This window comes from Rattus norvegicus, chromosome 18, assembly GCF_021556685.1.
Source record: "Rattus norvegicus strain SHRSP/BbbUtx chromosome 18, alternate assembly SHRSP_T2T, whole genome shotgun sequence".
Lineage (NCBI taxonomy): Eukaryota > Metazoa > Chordata > Mammalia > Rodentia > Muridae > Rattus > Rattus norvegicus.
The window spans coordinates 31,157,734-31,173,149 of NC_141551.1; the positions used below are offsets into that span (position 1 = coordinate 31,157,734).

Below are 15,416 nucleotides of genomic sequence, written 5' to 3' on the forward strand. Positions count from 1 at the left end.
CTGGTGACTGATTTGACCAGTTCCCAGAGGGCTATCTATAATTTCTGGATCCATTCTCCCAGAACAGCATCAGAAAGCTTGCCCTGCCTACTCCATTGGTGGTTGATGGAATAGAATGGTGACTCACCTGAAGCAGACATCATGAGTATGTCTTGATGTTGGAGACTAATCTCTCAGTGCTACCTTAATGTGAATTAGCCTCCCAGATGGTCTTTGTTCTAGTTTTCATACCTATAAAATATCGAGGGAGCTGGGTACCATTCTCCAGCCAGTTTCTGAATGGCTCCGAGGTTGGTTCCTTTGTCAACTACTGGGAAAAACTGAAGGCAATCTCTGGAGCACCTAATGTCTCCTATGCAGGGGACTTATGCATCCAGTGCCATATCCCAGAGCACTCCACATACCTATGCGGGGGTATTTGATAACCAGCACCGTCTCTCAGTGGATTCCCTGTATGATTCTTTGTATAGTATGAATTCGTAGAATTAATTTGCATGCTGAGCATACATACTCATCTCTAGGTTCTTTTCCATAAAGAGTCTCATAAAGCACTGTCTACTTTAAGCCCACATGCATACCAGATACTGCTAACTTTTAAAGTAATTTATTCTCAGAAAGGAAAATGATCACCAGTGTTATAATTTGACTTCTTTGTTGACTTTGGATATTTTAATAATTAATGACTATTTCTCTGCAAGCAATTTTGCCATTTGTCTACATTTTCTCTTTGGGTCCATTTTCCTGTCTCATATTTATTATAAGGCACTTTATGTAAAGCCGGGAGTGACTTCATTTTCTCTGTCTTTCCTTGAATGAATCCCCACTCTAAAACGAATGTGCACCTGGTTTCTATTTTGGTATCAGAGTATAAAGGAAGGCAGGATTTCCCTTTTTTCTTCCCCCAAATGATTGTTGACATCACAACCCTGTTTATTGAATAGTTCATTATTTCATGTGGCTTGAAATGAACCCTGATTGGGATCAGAATGAGTTGCCGCACTCCTGGGACATGTGACAGCCTCTGAATTGTAGAACCTGTGAGTGGTCACACTATGAGAAGCCCTGCTCTGCTTATGCCTGACAGGAGGCTGGCACTACTGGAATTCCCATTCTGTGCTTGGCTCTGCTGCCGGAATGCTTAATTTACTTGGTGTGAACACAGCTGTAAGTGAGCAGTTTAGTACTTAAAATGCCGGTAGGCAGATGGCAGTTTGCTTTTCCCAGATTTGAAGTGCTCCTTTAAGTCCTAAGTTCATTTTAAATTACATAACTGCTTAGGGTGATTGGATTGGCACCTTTTAAAGTTAATGTTAAGTAGATCCTGGGTTGTGCATATTTAGCACTTTCTGGGTCCTTGGTTCATTTTGTCATCCATCTAATGTCTGATAAATACCTACTATGTGCAAGGTCTTTCGGGGGCATGTAGGGATAATCTACTGGTTTGCTCTTATTTCAGAGTGGAAGATCACTCTTAGTCATGTACACAGTGTACTAAAATGAAGAGGTGGTCTGAGACTGTGGAGCCAAAGACAGCATTCCAGAAGCATACACAAGCAGGGTGCTGAAGGGGGTGCACCCCGGCAACAGAGGACAGAAGAGCTTTCTTAGCAAGATGGTAGAAATGAAGATTTGTAGGAAATAATGGAGCAAGACTACAAAATAGCCAGTAGTTGCACAGTGCTGTTTATTAGGTGAAATTGAGAAGCCACATCAGAGAAAGTGAGGTCAACTTGTCAGAGGCCTCACAGAAAAGTCTGGATATTATACTCTGAGGTATAAGACCAGGAAAGGTTTTGAACAAAAGTGATTTCAGAGTTGTAATCACATGAGGAGTGTCAAGACCAGGAGGGGCAGGAAGGAAATGATAATTGTGGGATGTCAAGCCCATGATGCTTCTCTTCTGTGTGGGAAACCTGGGATTTCAGACTAAGTGCCTTTGACCATTAGGTCAAAGGCAAAGTCCAGTTATGGTCATTCAATTTGAGGTGGAAATAAAGATGCAGGACTTGGAAATTTCAGGTTCAGGTCACTGGGGAAAAGCAGTGCCATAGATGGGGTCGGTGATGGTGAATGAGCTTCTTTCTGTAGCATCTAAGTGCCAGGTACAGCCTGTTACTCTGCTGCCACTCTCTAATTCCTTTACTTAGATGACACTATCTGTGTGTCACGGGTAGGGTAATGAGGGGCTTGACATATGAGCTGCAATGTGCTACTCTTAGAAGTAGGGTTTGCGATTGAGGGCAATTTCCAGTTTGCTGAAGTGAGCAGGGGGGTTTGGAATCACAGGTCTGGAAGGGAGACAGTATCTGTGTACAATCACCCATGGTGGGAGCTGCGAGAATCTGTGAAATGTCTAGATCTCTCTAGGAGGGAGAGATAAGAGGTCTGAGGAGGAAGCTTTGGGAATTTCTAAGGAGTGGTCAATGTAACTCTCACAATACTTCTCTGTTTGGAGCAGAAATTGGTACAACCATCTAGAAAATAGTGAAGTGGAGTATACATGTTATCCTGTTGGAACTACTTGGCTCCTTTTGCAATCTCACAAAAACAGACACAAGATAGTGTTTGAGAGTATGAATGTAGCTGTCTTCTCAAAGCCTTTATGAATATATGTTTACATGGTATATTTATGAACCTATATAATGCCACAGTCTACTTCGTAGTTATAGCCACACATGCACAGTTGTTCCCATTGTTCATGACTGTGAAGCCAGTTCTTGTGCTATCTTTTGGGTAGGCATGTGTAGGCTGATGAGATGTGATTTCTCCAATGGGCATGTCCCCATCTTGTATAAGATGATACTTTATTTTCTGCTCTCAGCTCTCCACCTGGAGATAATTGTCCTTTTTCTGGTCCATTTAGTGGCACTTAAAAAATGTCCATGCTTTCTCCTGGTGATGTTTTCATTTAAGTTGGCCTCTTATGCATACTGTTCAAGTGCTCTTATGGTCCTGGAGTGGAAGAAGGCTGTTTTGAGGCTTCTGACATCATACGCAAGTACACCTTGGATGAGCTTTGCTTGGCAATTAGTATGTTGCTGGCTGTGAATTTGACATTAACAAACAAAAAGCATGTATTAATTAGCTGCCTTTAAGCAGAAACACATAGAAAATAAGGCTTTGTTTTGACCAGTTAATGAAAATATTATAACCAAAACATTAGGAACAACGATCTACTACGTGTATGTGGGTGCGCATGTGGTAGATGGAAGACAAATTTGTGGGTCTGAGTCATTGCTTCCATGGTGGGCTCCAGCAAGTGCACTCAGGATGCCAGGGTTCTGTGGTAAGCGCTTTAACATGTTGAGCTTTCTGGAGGGTCCCTACTTTGTACTCTCAATGTGAACTTTGTGAAGGCCTCTTCCATCCAGGTCTGCTATTTTTTCGGTTATTGAAAATATATTTTTCATACAATATATTATAATTATAGTTTCCCCTTTCTCTACTCCTCCCAGTTCCTGCTACTTCCTCTACCATCCAGATCCATCCACTTTCTTTCTTTCTCTGTATAGAAAATAAACAGATATCTTCTGGATGATAATAAAATAAAATACAAAGAGAAATCAGAGTGATACAAAACAAAGAGCCCAAGAAAAGGCACAAGAAACATATAGACACAGAAAAACATTTATTTATACACTTAGGAATCCCATAAAATGCAAAAGCAGAAGCCATATTATATACACAAAGGACCTGTAGGGTAAATTAATACTAATAGTAATCATCATCATTATCATCTAAATATAAAGTTAAAAGAATGATAAGAAGGCCTGACATGACATTATGAGACAAAGAACCTCCCACCATGTCATTGAGTTCTTTTTCTGTTGGCCATCTGCTGTTGGGTATGTGGCCTACCTTTAAAAGTTGTTTCCCAGTGAGACTCCTTTGGAGGAAACTAAATTTTCATTTGCAAGTGGTTATTGATTGGAGATAGTTTCTGGGTTAGGAATGGGAGAACATGTCTAGTTCTCCTTTTAGCTCTAGGCTCCCATCTGGTGCAGACCCTTGCAGGCCCTGAGTGTGTGGACACAGTCTCTGTGAATTTACATCTCTGTCAGTCCCGCTGTGTTTAGAAGGCCTCATTTCCTTGGCGTCCTTCATCCACTCTGTCTCATTTACTCTTTCCATCACCTCTTCCTTTGGGATAGGGTGGTTCTCTAGCCTCGAGGGTGTTTCTAAGAAGAGCCCAGTGTTTCTAGTTTCTCACCCTCTACATTAAGTCTATCTTTGGGTCTCTAAAACTTATTCCCATCTGCTGCAAGAGGAAGATTCCTTGAAGATGGCTGAGCAAGGCACTGACTATGAGTATAGCAGTATGTCATTAGGAGTCATTTTATAATATTCTTTTTTTTAAATTAGTAGTGTTTTAGTTTCCCCTAGGCTCCTGGTCTATCTAGTCTCAATTTCTTGGGCACCTAAGTAGTGTCAGGTATGGGTTCCATCTCCTGGAGTAGGTTTTAAGTCAAATCAGATTGGTTGGCTACTCTCACAAGCTTTGTGCTGTAATTACAGTAGCATATCTTGCAGGCAGGACACCCCTGTAGGTTGAAAGAATTTTTGCTGGGTTGTTTATATTTCTTCTTTGGTAGCGTGCAGAGTGCCTTCCACTACCAAGAACGCTGGCCATGGGAGTGAAGGCTTTATTTAGGCCACAGCTCAACCTTTCCACGATCAATGAGTTATATAGGAGTTATCTTCAGCAACAGGGCTTTGCTGTTAGTTTGTAGAGAACAACCTGTAGCCTCAACAAACACCCAGGTTGTTTGGAGCTCCCCATGGGACCCCTTTAGCTAATGACTTAATTCCCAGTACTGGAAGCTTCAATTGGTGACATATTTCTAGCTGTGGCTCTGTCTCCTCTGTTATTTGGCCATTTCATTTAGATTGCCTTCTTATATGTATATATTTCAAGAAGATTCTACTGATTAGGTTTCCACACTACCACTCAAATGGCCTTTGAATTTTAGCTGTCTGTCCTCACATTCCTGCCTTTGTCCATTCCTGCTTGATCCTCCCATCCCAGTTCCTGACTCTCTCCATCCATAACTATTTATTCTATTTCCCCTTCCAAGAGAGATCTACTCCTCCCCCTATAGTCCCTTACTACGTAATTAACATCTATGCTTCTATGGGTCGTATCTTGCCTGTGACTCAGCAGCCAATACATACATATAAGTGAATATATACCATAGTTGTCTTACTGGGTTAGCTCACTCAGGATGAAATTCTTGTTCCATCTATTAGCTGAAAATTTTATAATTCCATTTTTAATGGCCAAGTTCTATTGTATACATGTATCACATTTTCATCCATTCGTCTCTTGGTGGAAATCCAGGTTGTTTTCAGTTTTTTGATTGTCACGAGAGAGCAGCAATAAACATGGCTGAGCAAGTGTCTTTGAGGTAGGAGGAAGTGTCCTTCCTTCGGATAGATGCTCAAGAGTGATATATCTGGATCTTGGTATAGATTGATTCCATCATCCTGAGAAACAGCTACACTGATTAAAATAGTGGCTGTTCAAGTTTGCAGTCCTGCCCCCGATCTGTTTGATTCACATGGCTTGGCAAATTTAGTGGTCTTTGGTCAGCAGTCTCTACCCAGCCTCCCTTTCTTCCTCCTTGTTCCTCTTCTTTCCTAACCAGTCGCTAGCAAATCCCAACTTAGCTGTTTGCTGGTGGGAAATGGTTTGCCTTCCCAGTGCAATATAAAACTTTCAAAGTGCATCGAGAGCCCTCTAAAACTTAAAGTGATCCATTCTTGATGATGGGATATTAAATACAACAGGACACGATGATTTAGAATATCAGAGTTGGCCCATTTTAAGGTCCCCTTCGATGCATAAGTAAAATAAGAAAATAAGCTTCAGAGACAGGGCTCGGAGTCAGTTAGTGGCTCACTGATCAAGACCACCAAACATGCCAACTCCCTCCAGACCACAACTACAGGTAGCCATGTAGTCAAAAGGGCATCCTGAAAATTAGCCTCGAGCACTTGTGTGGCTTAGCTTACCCTTTGTTCTGTAAGCTGAGGTAGTAGGGAGTAAGTAACTTCTTGCACTGTTGTGGGAGTTGCTAAAGCTTCTATGAATGTGTTCCAGAGTTATATAACTTTCTGGGAGAGATAGAAGGGGAGGCAGGAGAGAAAAGGAAAAGAGAAGCTAAATAGGTTAGTTCTTATCTCTGACGTTTTATTATTTATTTGTAGTTTTTTGAGGTAGGGCCTCACTATGTAGCTCTGGCTGGCCTGGAACTCACTGTATAGATGTATGACATCTAATTTGCAGTGCTCTACCAGCCTCTGCCCTCTAAGTGCTAGGATTAAAGGTGTGCATCACTATGCTCAAACTCAAGTTTTATTTTTAAGCCAGAGAATTTCAAGTGAGCTATTGAGCTGTATTTACAAACTTCAGTAACTAAGGGGGAATTAATTCAAGATAGATCCTAAGCATAAAGGCCAAAAGTAAAAAGTCATTAGAAGGAAATACAGCGAGATCTTAGTATTATTAGATTGGCAAATGTTTCTCATAGGGCACAGAAAACAGGGAGCCTGCCAAAAATTGGCTTCCTTAAAATTAAAAACTTGTGTCTATCAAAAGGCGACATTAAGAAATTCATAGGCTAACCTACAGGATGGTAGCAAGTGTTGGTAAAATATACACTACACAAATGCAAGTCCATAGTATACAGAGAGTTTGTAAAACTCTGCAGTAAATAGAACAACCCAATTCAAAGATGGACAGAAGATTTGAAGACACATCATGGAAAAAAAGGCAAGAATACTGAAAAAGTACATGAAAAGTGCTTGCTATAAACCTCAGGGAAGTGCACAGAAAAGGCTAAAACTGCCATGGACACTCAAGTGGTAGATAGCAATACAGCCACACTGGAGAAAGTTTTCCTATTTGATAATAACAAACAATATTATAACCTGGAATCCACCAGATCTACTCTTGGATATTCAAGAAAAATGAATATGTGTGCTCTCAAAAATACTTGCAGAAAAATAATTGAAGTGGTCTTATTTATGATACCTAAACACAGACTTAGTGCACAGCAACGCCATAAAACAAATAAACAAACAAACAAACATAAAAAAACTGGTGATATATTCAATAATAAAATATTCAGCAGAATTGGTGTAAAAATATTGATTCATACCATAGCATGGATAAATCACAGAAAGATTACAGAGTGAAACAAAATAACCCAAGAATATATGATGTGTGGTTCCAGTTTTATGACAGAGCAAAACAACACACTCGTGTGTGTGTGTGTGTGTGTGTGTGTGTGTATGTGTGTGTGTGTGTGTGTGTGTGTGTGTGTGTTTGATGGAGAGGACTGTTAACTTGGGAGGTGGGGGGTGGTTTCTTGGTAGTGTCCTGAGAGAACTCATGTTAGAGATGATGAAAATGTTCCTGTCTTGATAGTGGCTTAGCTTACATGGATATATAAAATTGTCACAATTTATGATTGCCATACTTAAGAAAAGTGTATCTCTTAACTTGTCAATTTTATTTTAAAAGATTGAAGACTATTAAACTTTAGTAAATAACATGCACACTGGAGTGTTGTAATGCCAATTACTCACCTCAGTGCTCATCAAGGGATCTACAGCTCTGTGATGACCGTGGGTCGAAGCAGATGAAGCAGAATTTGCACAACCACAAGTGTAGGGTGTGGGTGTGTTCTCACCTGTCTAGCCTTTCCTGTGTGTTAGAATTCCCATAGTAAGTTGTTGGGATCTAATGGAGTCCATTACTGGCCACACTGACTGTACATTCTGAGCAGGCATTCATTGGAGGAGGTTGGTTTATGGAGGAGGACAGAGTATAGTTGCCAAAAAAAGAATGCATGGGGCTGGGTGGCCGGGGACTGGGCCTGTCTCCAGGGCGGGGCTTCGTCCCAGATGTGTGGGTGTCCTGGGGTGATTCCACTCCTTTCCATGCCACATGGAGGTCACATGGAGGCAAGGAAGGGCTCAGCTTGTGCTTTTTCTGCTGCCTTTACATTGTCACTGAAATCCTTTCTTGACTTGAACACAGATTTCTTTTTTCTTCCTTTGCAACCAGTTTTTATTTATATTGGCTAAGATGCCGATCTTCCGTTGAAAGCTAGGGAAGTTGCTTGTTCAGGGGTTTTTAGGATTTCTGAATATGAAGTGCAAGGAAATTGCATAACACTGCAGCACACTGTTTCCTCTGCTGTTGCCCGAAATACAGTAGTTCCTTCTAGAAGCTTGAAGGAATTTGGCAGTGCCTACCTCCTGATGGTCTGCTGTGGTGTTATCCTGATTTGAGATCAAGTTTTTCCTGAGGTCAAACAACAAAGCTTCCTGAATTATAACTATGGCAACAGTGTTTATGCAGCACACAAATCAAAGCCCGGGGGTTAGGTGGTGTGGGGAGAGGTGTACATATAGCATTCAGGGTAAATAACCACAGACTTTATCCTCATGCTTAAATCACGAGAATTAGAAACAAGTGGAAAGAAAGACCTAGCTTATCCCTAGGCCCTGGTAGTCACTTGCTATCTGTGTGCCCTAGGGGGCACCGTCCCACCTCTCCTTTGGAAATTATATCACCTTAAATGGTGATGTCTCACTCTGAGAAGCCCAAGTGCCAACTGCACTTAAAAAGGAAAGGCTTTGACATAGAGAAAACCTGCTCGCCCAGCTCCTCAAGTCTTGCTTCTGAGCCTAAGAGAAGGACCCCAAGGGAGGAATGTCATCTTGTGTCTTAATCCACCCCCCTTTCCTCTAATTATAAATAATTTCTTGGACACTGGTCTATGCTTGGCACTGTATTTGGTGCATTTCCTCCTACTTGACTTCTCATACAGACAGTAGAAGGATCTCCTCAAAGGAGAATGGAAACAATGAAGAATGAAAGTCTGTACTTGGAAGTGTTAAGTTCTGTAGAACTGACTGTACATGTGGTTAGAGGTCAAAGAAGGGAGCCATTAGGGTAGTCTGTGACTCTTAAGGGAGTCAGGAGCCTTGTGGAAAATGTAGGCAAAGGAAAATAACATTTAGAGCACCTTCAGGCTGCAGGAGAGCTAGTTTTGATTCTCACAATGCTCTCATAAAGTGTTGTTACTTAGCTCTACTTCACAATGAGAAAGCAGAAATGTCAGATGATCATCCGAGGGCACAGAGCTCGAAGGTAGAGCCAGGCATTACTGTGAAGTCTCTTCAGCCCACAGTCCACATCTACCACCTAACTGCCTCACCAAAACTAATTCCCCCCTGTTCTGGAATTTGCCCAAGACCTATATCACGATTAACTCTCCCAAATGCATTAATATGCATCAGGCCCAGGAATACCAAGGACTGCCTCTAAATGAAGACAAGCCCACTCCATTAGGAGTGACACCACGTTAGCCCCAGTGCCATAGCAGACATGAAGAGCTCTGTACCATCAGCTTGCACACTGCCTTCTCTTCACCTTCATTTCATTGGGGAGGTGAGTATTCTCTGTCTTCCACACAACAACCCTTGGAGATTTGAACACTGATACTGTGACATCTTGAAGACTTTTCTTCAACCAAAACTGTGGCTTAGGGAAACATCTTACAAGAGTGATATGTGCCTCAGGTTAGAATAGTGACAGAGACAATGGAATCAGTAAGTCCTGAGGGAAGGCCCATATCAAAGTCCAAGTGAGAAGTCAAAGAAAATATGATTTAGGGCAATAGAGAAAGAAATGGGGCAAGAAATTAGCTCCAGATACGTGATAGCAGTGGAACATTTTTCTCCTGTGGGCTTTGTTGTTGCTTTGTTTTTGTCCCATTACTCTTGGCTGTAAGTCAGGGGTCACAAATTTTGAAAAGAACTGAGATGTTCCTGGTTCACTGTGGAAAGATCAAGAATGACCCCTGTGCATGTTTAGATGAATAGGTTTAAATGATACTGGAATCCAGTGTCCCTTCACGTTGTGGCTTCTCTTACCTTTGCCTGGCCCATTTTACTTATGCTTCACTTCCATGATGGTGGGGTTGTCCATACAGCTTTAGATATGTATCTAGTTCTTTTAGCAATGTAGCATGCCCTCCTTTCCAATGCTTCTTCTTGTTGTTGTTGTTATTATTATTATTTAAATAGTAAGATCAAATACTACTGGCTGGATTTCACTTGCTATTAATCCCATGCAGTAGATTTTAGAGTCTGGTTCACATGGCTGGGCCTGAAGATTCAGTCAGGTTCTGCCCCATGTAAAACATCTGGACTTGGGGGCTGTGGTTTCTCTCAGGATATTAAAATGAAACCAAGTAGAAGAGTACAATACTGAGCAGTAGGGAGCTGCAGGTACTATTTGGTACTATTTGTTTTAATGTGGCTGAGGAATAATTTAAAGAGAAAAGCCTTTTTTTGGGGGGGGGCGTCTCTGAAGGTTTAAGTTAGCTGATAATGCTTGAATAAATGGAAAACTAAGTTTATTTTTCTACTCATTGTCCTTGTCATAATCACAATGAACAGCAAACAGCAAGATTTATGCATCATGTGCTGTTGTATTAATGTACAAAAAAACTTCAGGGGTTGCTACCAGACTTTCCATGGCTGAAGTAGTCCAGACATCTGGTCTACCTTTTGCTGTGCTACTTTTGTGAGATTGCCTGAGTCCGGAGTTGCTTATAGGAAAGGGGACTTAACACTGACTTGCAGACAGCCCCTTTCTCAGACCTCATCCTAGAGCTCCCCAGTGGCACTTTGGACTCTACAACCCTCTGCTCCATTTGTCACCTGCAGGATGTAGAGCCAACATGAAGCAATGAGCCATAGAGAGTAAATAGCTTTGGAAGGGATTTTGATAACTTTGAGTTAAGCCAAAAAGAAAAGCCTGTTTTTTATTTTCTTGCAATAAGTACGGAGTTCTATATTTACATTCTCCTATCAAGTAAAGATTCCTAGAGAATTTTCCAGAAGAATGAGACACCGTCCCCAGGAAATGGGGACCTGGCTTGCTTTTTAGGTCTAGATAAAACTCCATCCTCGTCAACTCTAACAGGGATTAGGGGAGGGGGGAATCAGTTTCTTTTCACTCCTTGTACTTAAAACCTACCCTCCTAATTAATGCTTTTTGAGCAGCCTGCTGCATGCTAGCTACTGGACCCTATTTATGTATAGTTCTGCAATGCAAGAGCTGAGATTTGATGTTTGTTCAAGGTCAGATTTTTGCAAAGTACTGTCAAATATGTTTTTATTGGCTTTACTTTTGAGAGAGTCACCCTGAGACAGTGAATGCAATACTGTAGCTCTGGAGTAGGAAAGTCAAGGGTAGGTTGCCCACTGAGGACTGGAAGAGAAGCAAGAGCCAGTTCCTTCTGCTTTCTGAACATGTCTGTCACTCAGCCCGAAGGAATGAGAGGCACATTTGTTATGGAAGTGGGGCAGGAATCTGTCCCATTTCTAAGCTCTGTCTTTTCTAGTAGCGAGCCATCCTTCTTTATTCTAAGCTACTCAAACAGGCTTTATCTACCCCTGCTTCAGGCATGGCTATTCCTTAAACATTTCTCCATGTGGCCACCCCTATACAGAGAAGTCTCCCTAGCTCAAACAATTCCTGTCTTTCTGGGATTTCATGGGTGACATCCCACAAATTCATGGAGCCTGACTGGTCACTTCTCAAGGGTGACATTACAAGTCTCGAAAATGTTCTGTGTCTAGTCGTTCTGCTGAGAATCCCTCTGTATCTTCCTCTGGCCATTGCTGGCCAGCTTTCTTTGTGTGCTCATCATTTTTAGGAAGGACTTTCCTAGATAGCCTCAGGTTGGTTGTGGTTTTCATTATTTATTGCAACACTTGTACTAATTGGAGGTTTGTAAAATTACTGTTATGTTTAAATGGGTGGAAAGTGTGTGATTACATAATGGTCACACTGCTGGGATGCTAATTACTATTAACCCCCACCTCTCTATTAATTGCTGAGCTATTTGCTAAGCTGGACTGCATGTCGATGTTACGGCTGGCTGAGTGCAGACTTTACTGTAGAAGACCTGGCCTTACTTTATTTTGGTTCTGTAACTCACTGGCTGTATTAGCTTGAGATGGTAAGGAGCCTGTGTGAGTCTGTACAGTAGCTCCAGTGGTGGTTCCCTGTGTGCTCAGAAGGATGAAGTGCATCAACTCATGCAAATGCTGACCTCAGGACCTGCTATCTAATCAGGTGGAAGAAAAAAAATGATGCTGGGTGGTGGTTATTTTAACTTGGAAAGCTGTGTAAAAGAATAAAGAATAGTTGTCTTAAAATTTGACCTTAGATGGTCTCTTTCTCTCTACATTTTTTAATTAGTGTCTGTTATGTATATAACATTGTTTACCAGATAACTCAAACTGCACTCTCTCCTTAGCCATAAGTAATAACTTCGCTCATAGGAGAGACGGTTCATGTTTGCTTGTCTGTTTTAAGCAGAACATGTAAAAAGAAGGAGGGTAATGGTGATGCTTGCTGGCAGTGCCCTTTGTAGAAGGCTCTGAGCCCAATCAGATTTGTATTCTTTGGGTAAAGTGTTCTTTCACTAAATTCTCACAAAACCCTAAGAGGTTGGTGAGATTAGTATTCACCTCCAAAAATTCTTCTTTTTTTAAAAATTTTATTTTATGTGAATGAGTAATTTGCCTGCATGTGTGTCTGTGTATCACATGCATGCCTGGTGCCTGCAGAGGTCAGAAGAGGGTCTTAGATCCCCTAGAACTGGATTTACAGACATTGTGAGCTACCATAATGGGCACTGCAAATTGGAATTGAATACAGGTCTTCAAGATGAGCAAGTGCTTTTAATGGCTGCACCGTCTTTCCAGCCCCTAGTATTCCCCTTTTACAGATAACAAGACTGGGGCCCAGGAATATATAGTGATGTGTGTGCAAATGGTAAAGCTGGAGTTTGAACGACAGCAGATTACTTCAAACTTGCTACCACTGAGGGGGAAATAACATAAAAGTACAAGTTCAAGCCAGGGCATATGTGTAATTGTAGTATGCGGGACGTAAAGCAGAGGATCAACAGCACTAGGGTAGCACAGACATGATATAGTACTGTAGTCCAGTGATACAGAACCTCCAGAGCACTGTTCAAAGATGTTGACTCATACCTTGTTTATTGTGTCCCCACAGTAGTATATCAGGGGACAGTCAGGTGGGACAAGCTCATATACCTTAGGTTACTTGGAAGAGGCCTCAAGGAATCAGAGTTTGGGACTGAGTTTAGGTAAAACAATGTAATTCATGTAGAAACAATAGTATTTTTCAATAATGAAAAAAATATATTTGAATTGTCTTTTCATCTATCTATCCATTCATTCATTTTACTGTCCCCCTCATCTGGTTCCTCCTCACAGACTCCCTGTCCTCATCATCCTTCCCTTCTCCTATGAGAGGTTAGGGTTCCCTTTGGGTATCCCCCGATGCGGCCATATCAGGTTTCTGCAGTGTCTGGCACATCCTCTCCCACTGAGGCCAGACAAGGAAGCCCATTTGGGGAACAGCTTCTACAAATGGGCAATAGCTTTAGGAACAGTCTCTGATCCTGCTGTTGGGGTACTTACATGGAGACTGAGCGGCGCATCTACCGTATATGTGCTGGAGGCCTCAGTCCAGCTCGTGTATGCTCTGTGGTTGCTGGCACAGTCCCTGACAGCCCCCAGGGGTTGACTGTGTTGGTTGAAATAATAGCTTTAAATAAGTTTGCCTATGAGCCTATTTCTCTAATGTCTTTTTTGTATAGAGTTTTTACTAATGAGTGTCGTCAAGTGCTAATGCTATGCAGCCAAGGGAAAAGTCAGATTGGTTTATCAAATTACTTTTTTATATGCCTTCATTTATATATATTTTAAAGAAGTACCTGTCTATGCTTTCTCAATATGGCTTAGATAATGGTACCAAAAGGTTACTCACAGATTCTGAGAATCCAAATGAGTGCATGCATTTTGTAAAAGTTCTCTAGGACACGTGGACTGAGTCGGCTCAGCAGCTTAGAAAATCAATTGCCAAATCACATTCGTGGCAGAGAAAGCACATGAACACTTTCTGCATCTTGTGATGTATTAAATTGTTCCCCCATTGTAGTTTCTGGGTAAGGAGAGGGGCACCTGCAGGGCCATGTGTCTGTGAGAAAGTCCTGCCTTGCCGGCATGGTGATTATCACAGACGGAGCTCTCTGTTTCTGAGAGGACATGCAGTGTCATTTCTGCGTTAGCAGCCAGTGGGATGCATGGGCAGGCAGTGGTTATATCAGGCCGGAGTCTCAAGAGCATTCCCAGTTTCATCTTTCTCTGACTCAGCAGTAAATCACTGTTCTTATGAGTCACGTGTTCTGGATGCCCTTGATATCACTTTAACTTTGTTGTCACGGTCATCGTCATCCTAATCATCGTTATCATCAGGTCTCATACATGTACAATGACAGCGACACCAAAGCTTGGCCTTTCAAGCATTGGATGCTGTCACGATGGAGACCTTGGGATGCAAAGCCATTCTATAGTGCTGTTCCAAGTCGTTAGCTATCGTGAGGCTGCCGCCTGCCGTGGTCTACCTTGTTGGGTCGAGTAATCACATAGTTCTGGCAGGACGGGTGTTAGCCTGATTTCAAAACCCACTGTATTTGGCTCGTTCACCTAGACAGAGATTAATGGCGTGGCCTTGGAGGATGGGGCACACATGCTTCTGCTAGTGTCTCTGGCTCATTGATCACACCTCTCCAGCTCAGCATGCTTGGGGGTTCCAGGCAGGGGTCTCCTGAGACTCCAGAGACCTGAAAGGAAAGTAATTTGGCATGCTTTTGCCGCTTAATTAAGGAGAGCTGAAAGTCCTGAGTTTCACTATTCATTTTGGATTTTACCTTTACAATTTGAACAAGTTTCTCTTGGATAGACTTTTTGGATCGAATTGGAGAAATGCAGTGATCAAGGCAGGCTGGAAGGAAAAGCAAACAAATTTGCCAAAATGCTGTCTCCTCCCATGTTGCCCTTACTCGGCTTTCCAAGGTTATTGAGTGTAGATGGGATGGGTCGCTGGTTCTGGATAATACCTGGCTAGCCATTTCACTCCCTGAGCAAGGCCCTGGTAAGACCTGGTTGTACTTCACAGCCTTGCCCTTAGTCCTCGTGGTTGCATGGCTTGCAGTGGTTCCTCCTCTGTAAGGCAGGACTAGCTGGACATGAGTACTTAGATCTTTCTGTTTTATCACCTAAACTCATGGAGATATTTTCTCTCCAGGAGATCATCCCCCATACCAGACCCACAATCTCCATTGTACTTGTCAATATTTGAAAGAATCATATTTGCAAATTTGTTTTCTTCACTGGTAGGAAAGTTCCATGTGAGGAGAGCTCCTAGATGCTGCCCATCTTTATCTGCAGCACCGAAATCATTGCCTGGCTGTTGCAGGAACTCGATAAATATTTATTAACACAAGCAAAAG

At 42.0% G+C, this 15,416-nt stretch overlaps 1 protein-coding gene and 1 long non-coding RNA gene across 2 annotated transcripts in view; one reads left to right on the forward strand and one right to left on the reverse strand.

Annotated features, from left to right (window-relative positions):
• Window positions 1-15,416, forward strand: part of Arhgap26 (Rho GTPase activating protein 26) — a gene marked incomplete at its 5' end in the record, with an annotated part of 285,967 nt that overhangs the window by 84,633 nt on the left and 185,918 nt on the right.
• LOC134482937 (uncharacterized) lies at window positions 1,663-7,788 on the reverse strand. The gene is made up of 2 exons (XR_015642922.1): window positions 7,591-7,788; window positions 1,663-3,042 (listed from the first exon to the last, which is right to left on the reverse strand). It is a non-coding gene; the product is annotated as an uncharacterized LOC134482937 (long non-coding RNA).